Source organism: Juglans microcarpa x Juglans regia, chromosome 1D, assembly GCF_004785595.1.
Source record: "Juglans microcarpa x Juglans regia isolate MS1-56 chromosome 1D, Jm3101_v1.0, whole genome shotgun sequence".
In the NCBI taxonomy this organism is placed as follows: Eukaryota; Viridiplantae; Streptophyta; class Magnoliopsida; order Fagales; family Juglandaceae; genus Juglans; species Juglans microcarpa x Juglans regia.
This window is the reverse complement of record NC_054594.1, coordinates 20333397-20339396: the sequence shown is the minus strand read 5'-3', so window position 1 is coordinate 20339396 and position 6000 is coordinate 20333397.

The following is a 6000-nucleotide window of genomic DNA, read 5'->3' as shown; positions in this document are numbered from 1 at the left end:
TTAATCACAACTTACTTAAAAATCATGCATATTTTGATGATCAAGATAAGATAGAACCAAAACCTATCATGGCATACTTCTAATCAAGAATCAAACCTTCTATGATCATTTTAAGACATTAATAAATCATATCAAAACATACTTAAGACATGAAATAGCTAAATTTCCACTTAAAACAATTTAAACACTTAAAAATCATCCTTAATTAACCCAATTTTGCATTAAGCATGGTAACTTTTTCTAAATTTAACCAAAAATCACTCTAACACTTAAAATCTCAACTTGACATGTAAACTAAGATCTAAAGCAAGAATACTTACAAATTTCATAGCCCACTCAGGCTCCTAGCACAAGACTCCCAAGAACACTCAAACTCACTCACTTTTGGTTTTTCTCAAAACTAAGGGGGAATATGGCTCTCTATGCTCCAGGGGAAGTTGGATAAGAGGTGTGGAGGAAATGAGGGAGGTGAAGGGGTCTTTTATAGGTGGCCAAGAGGGTGGAGGTGTTGGCCTTGGTCCAAGGGGATTGGTGGCGGTGGAAGATGGTGTAAGAAGCTGAAATTTCTAGATTGCCTTAATCAGCTTGTGTCACCTTGTGCAGGGGGGAATAGTGGCTTGAAACTACTATGATTTCTTCCCTAAAATTGCTACATTGCTCCTATGGATGAGGGTCAAGTCCTGGTGCAGAGGAGAGATGAAAAAAACCATTAAAACCACCCAAGGGGGCTGACGGGTTCAAGTGGGTAGATTTGATCATCACTTTGACTCATCTCTTTGACTCTTCTTCAAGAGGTAAGGGTGGATGGTTGGCTGCCAAGTGAATCATGGAGGTGCACCTCAAGAAGGTGATGCAAGGGAGGTGGTTGCCGAGTGAAGGGTTCTTGGATGCCTTTTAGTTTTTGGTACTTTCTATGAGTGGTGAAGCTTGGTCAAATGCTCATGATGGTCATGGGGTCTCTTAGGGATTGGGTGGTGCTGGAGGTGGTGTGGAGTGGTGGCATGGGGTTTTATGAAATAATTTCATGGCTATTTAATAGATTTAAATAAAATGTATTTTCCAACTAAATTATAATATGTTATTAGTATTAAATTATGGTTAGATTATAATAATAGTTTGAAATGGATTTGAATTTTAAATATAACAATTTTTCATTATTCTTTTGTTAGATCGGATAAAATTATTCTATTATAGTTATAACTAGAAAATAAACAAATATGTTAAGAATATTTAAATGATATTAGTATTTATTAGATTTTATGCAAAATTGAATAATTAAGTTAATCATAAGGAAAATTTAACTTGTTTTATGAATTGAGATTTTTGCAACTTATTTTTACTAGAATAATGTCTAATTACACTACATAATTATGAATTTCAAATAAAAATGTGTTATTAGAATTTAATTAATTATATGATATTAGTATTCAATGATTTTGTGTGAAATAGAATATTTATTCAATTATACTCCATGGTACACATTAATTAAGTAGGATGTTATTACAGGTCTTTCTAAGTAAATTTATTAACATTTAGTACTTCGTGTAGGTGACAAATTACGGAGTAAGATTCAAGAAGTAGCTTAACAAGTTAAGTAACTTATCATAAATTAGGATTATCACATGTTAGTTTAGATAAATTATTATTCAAACCAGTTCTTTGATACCCACTTTTATGCACCACGCATGTAACTATTTATGCAAGCATATCATTCATTATAGCACACGATCATGTTAAATTTCTGCATCATGTTCAGATTCAACACTCTACAGTTTTTTAGATTCGTATGTATATCTTGCATCTCACGTGGTATAAGACACATACGCTTTCTTATGTTCAAATGTAAGATAAGATTAGATTAGATAATAAAATGACAATTCACATGCATCGTACCAATGCGATTTATGGGTGGATGTGCAAGTCACGGACCTAAGCGTAGTCTATCATAGTATGCTAGAATACTATTAGCGGCTCCCCTTACTGCCACGGGATGTGGGGCTAGTGCACAACCTTGCACACATGATTAAATGTGTTGGCCAGTAAGATAAGTATTATAAGTCAGATAATTCAAGACAAGTTACGTATGTCATAAGCATATGTATGAACGATCATGATTTTAATTTCTTAGCATGAAAAATTTTACGAAAACCTTTATGTTTATTATGTTTACATTATGATGGGTTATTATCGAGTTTTCAATTCATTTTAGTTTTATTTCATGTTTTTAAACACCAAGTGAGGATGATGATTATGAGCAAGCAAACCAAGCTTAGAAGGAGTAGACTATGAACTTAGTGACTTTATTGTGTGACTGTCTTTTCCATTTCAATTGGTTTGGGAATTATGGTTATGTTTTGTTTAAGACATGTTTTATTTTATCAACTCTTTTAAGTGATAAATAATGTTTTATTTAATTATGCAAGTCTCTTACCAGGCTATATTTACGTAAGCACGTGACATTCCTAGACTATGGGAATAGGGTGTTACAAAACCCAAACCCTAGACGGTTTTCCCAAACCCTAAATGGTTTCCCCAAACCCCAAGTGTTGGCCGGTTTTAACTTAGTATTTAATTATTTGATTAAATCATTTTTACATGTTATTAACCATTCAAATTCATGCATTATACCCATATTTATTTTTTTTATACTTTGGTAATTTCATTGGGTCAAGAAAAATTAGATTTGGACTTGTTAGAAACTGAAACCCCAAACCAAACCCTATTGAAATCCCAAATGAGGCACAATCGGTTTAGGCCCATTAAGGCCCATCGAAAAGCTCCACATATGTAAGGATTCTTGAGCAAGTTTCCCCCACTTCCCTAGGTGTACTTCCATTGCCCATGTTAGCCCAAATAATGGCTAATGGGAGGTCAATCAGCCACCTCACCACCACCCTTCACATGGAAGTTTCCTTGGCTGAAAACCATATATTGCTACCCACGGTTTTGGCTGACAAAACCACCATCAAGTGGTCACCCTCACATCCCTTCTCAAGCCCCAACTCTATATAAGTTATCCATAGCTTGTTCCTCATATTTTGGTCACTTTTACTTTGCTTTCTTCGAGAGAACTCTAAAGGAGATTTCAGACTTTTTTTTGTCATTCTTACTTTATTTTTTCAAAATCTCTATATAAGTTGTTCCCTTTTTAATCAAGTTTCCATTGGTAGTGTAATTTTTCATAGAGGTTTGATTAGTGAAAAATTTGTTTAAACATGCAAAGGTCTCACTTGGCGATAGTCTGAATGTTATGTGGAACTTTGATTTTTTTGATGAAGTTTTTCACAAGATCTTGGTCTGATATTTTTATGGTTTATAGTTAATATGTTAACATATAAGTTGGATTTAGATTTTTTGCATGTTAAGATCTTTTACTAAAAGTTTTGCATGATTTTAAAAAGTTAAAAACTGGAGGTGTAAAAACAATTTATGTTTTGAGTAAGTGTTGACATTTTGTCATGGAAACATGATCCTATGGTTTTGATATTCACATATGTTGATCTTAGGAATTTGATTTATATGTTAGGAAGTTATGTTTAGAGATTAATGGTTTTGATCTTGATTAAATGAAATTTTATGCATGCTAAGGTTCGATTAGAACACAAACTTGAGGCTCACGGGTTTATTTTGTGTTTTTATTGATTTTTGATATGTGATCTTAGGTTAATTACTTAGATCATGTTTAGAATTTGAATATGAGACATATGATTTTAGTTTTTGAAGATTTATTTCATAAGAAAGTCAGATCTAGTGGTTTGATCTAAAATCAAAGCATGTGGTACATGATTTTGAACTTAGTATGCAAGCCGATTGTGTTGAATGATGTTTTGTGATTTTTTGGGTCTTTAATTTGTTTGTTCAAGCATGTTATGGACTTATGAATATGTTAAGAGTATGTTTATAGGCTTTCCAAGTCCTTAAGAGTTTATTGGAAAGGAAATAGTCTAATTGCATCAAAGAGTTGTTTGAGATTTTGTATTTTAACATTTTCTTGTCATAAGGAGTTGTGATTTTTTTGGAGTCTCTGTTTTATGGTCTTAGCATATTTTAAAATATAGGATATGATTTTTATGTGTTGCATAAATCAATTTTAGCATGAAAGTTGGAGTTTGAAAGAATTGCAACATAAATCAAGGATTTTAGCCCTAGCATGTTTCGGCCTAAGTATAATTCACATAGTTGTATTATGTTTTAAACTTTTTTTATTAGATATTTAGAATTAGGACAAAATTTACATTGATGAGTTTTGGAGTTCGGTTGCAAAATCCTTAATTTAGGGGTAAAACATCATTTTTTTTCACAAGTAGAGGGGTAAAATGGTAATTTTATATTGAGTCGGTAGTTTTATGTTTCTTACTCTTAGAAATATCTCCTTTCAGTTCAGGTCATTTGATGCTAATTTACATCACGCTACAAACTATAAGTTGACCTCTAACTTACTTTCAAGATACTTGTGTATGTATAGTGGTAAGAAACTATCATTCATGTTTGCTATGTTTATATATATATATGTACATGTTTAGTTATGCCATGTCATGCCATATATATATGTTACATGCCATGTAATGTCATACTATGATTTATGTCCAAATACATGTTTATTTGTTATACACCATGTTATGCCATGCCATTAGTCACACATACATGTCATGTCATGATATGACATCATTTTGACTGTACATGTTTATCTGTTACACGCCATGTTATGCCATGCCATTAGTCACACGAACATGTCACGTCACATTATATCTTGCCATGAGTCATACGAGTCTATCAAGAAATATTTTTCCAAGTCTAGTCATTTTACATCCACGTATAGTTAATTTATTATTCAAGTAGTCATGGTAATCCCATGAGACAAGACTATACTATCATATGACAGCATGAGACGAGTATCATGAAAACCCGATGAGATAAGAACATCATAGAAACTCCATGAGACAAACATTTCGTGGTAACAACATGAGACAAGAATACATTTTCATGCAATTTCAATTCATGTCAGATTCTAAGTTCATGTTCAATTCACATCATGTTCAATTCACGTCAAGTTCAGTTCAAGTCAATTTAGTTCACGTCAGGTACAATTCATGTCAATTCAGTCCATATCAATTCAAGTTATGTTAACACATGTTATGTTATTTGCCAAGTCATGTCACGCTCATTCATGTTCACGTCAACATTCATGTCTTTTATTGACATACATGCATCTATAAATTGTTAGTTTAAGTTGATTGTTAACTTACTGAGATTTGTAATCAAATCTCTTGGTAGTCTCAACTACCATTCCTCCTAAAATGGTAGATCGCGTGTCAGGATCTGGAGAACCAACGGAGGATCACTTGGACGAGATCGATTAGACTGCGATGCGGCAACAAAGAGCTCATCACGTTGATGCTACAATTTTTGGATAGGATTATGGCTATCCTAGCCGAGTTGTGTGAGCTGCTCCTTAGGCTAGCCTAGTAGTTATTATGTTCACCTTATTATGTACAAGAGGAGCCTCGTCTCTAGTACTAGTGATGTTACAAACATTTTAGACAAGTAGTATAACTTTTGGATGTCAATTATTATATGTTTATGAACTATGCTTATATTATTTTGGGATATGTTATATTTAGTGCATAGTATTGCTTAAGAAAAAAAATTATCCGCTGCTAATGTTGCATATTGTTAGGTGCATTGCATCATTATCTGTCATGAACGATAGGACATGTAATCCCAAGCAAAATCTTGGGGCATCACAAGAATCCTACACATCTAGCCCTAGTGCAAAGAAAACAGCATCCAAACCAAGTTCATCAATTTAGACCTATTAGCCTTTCAAATATATGCTATAAAATCATAGCTAACATCCTGGCTAATAACTTAAATCCTCTCTCGAAGATGATCTCACCTTTTCCTAATGTCTTTTTCTTGGTCGTATCATACAAAAAACCCCATCATTTCTCCATCTCATGAAAAAAGGAAATCTTGTTTCATCGCTGCTAAGATTGACAA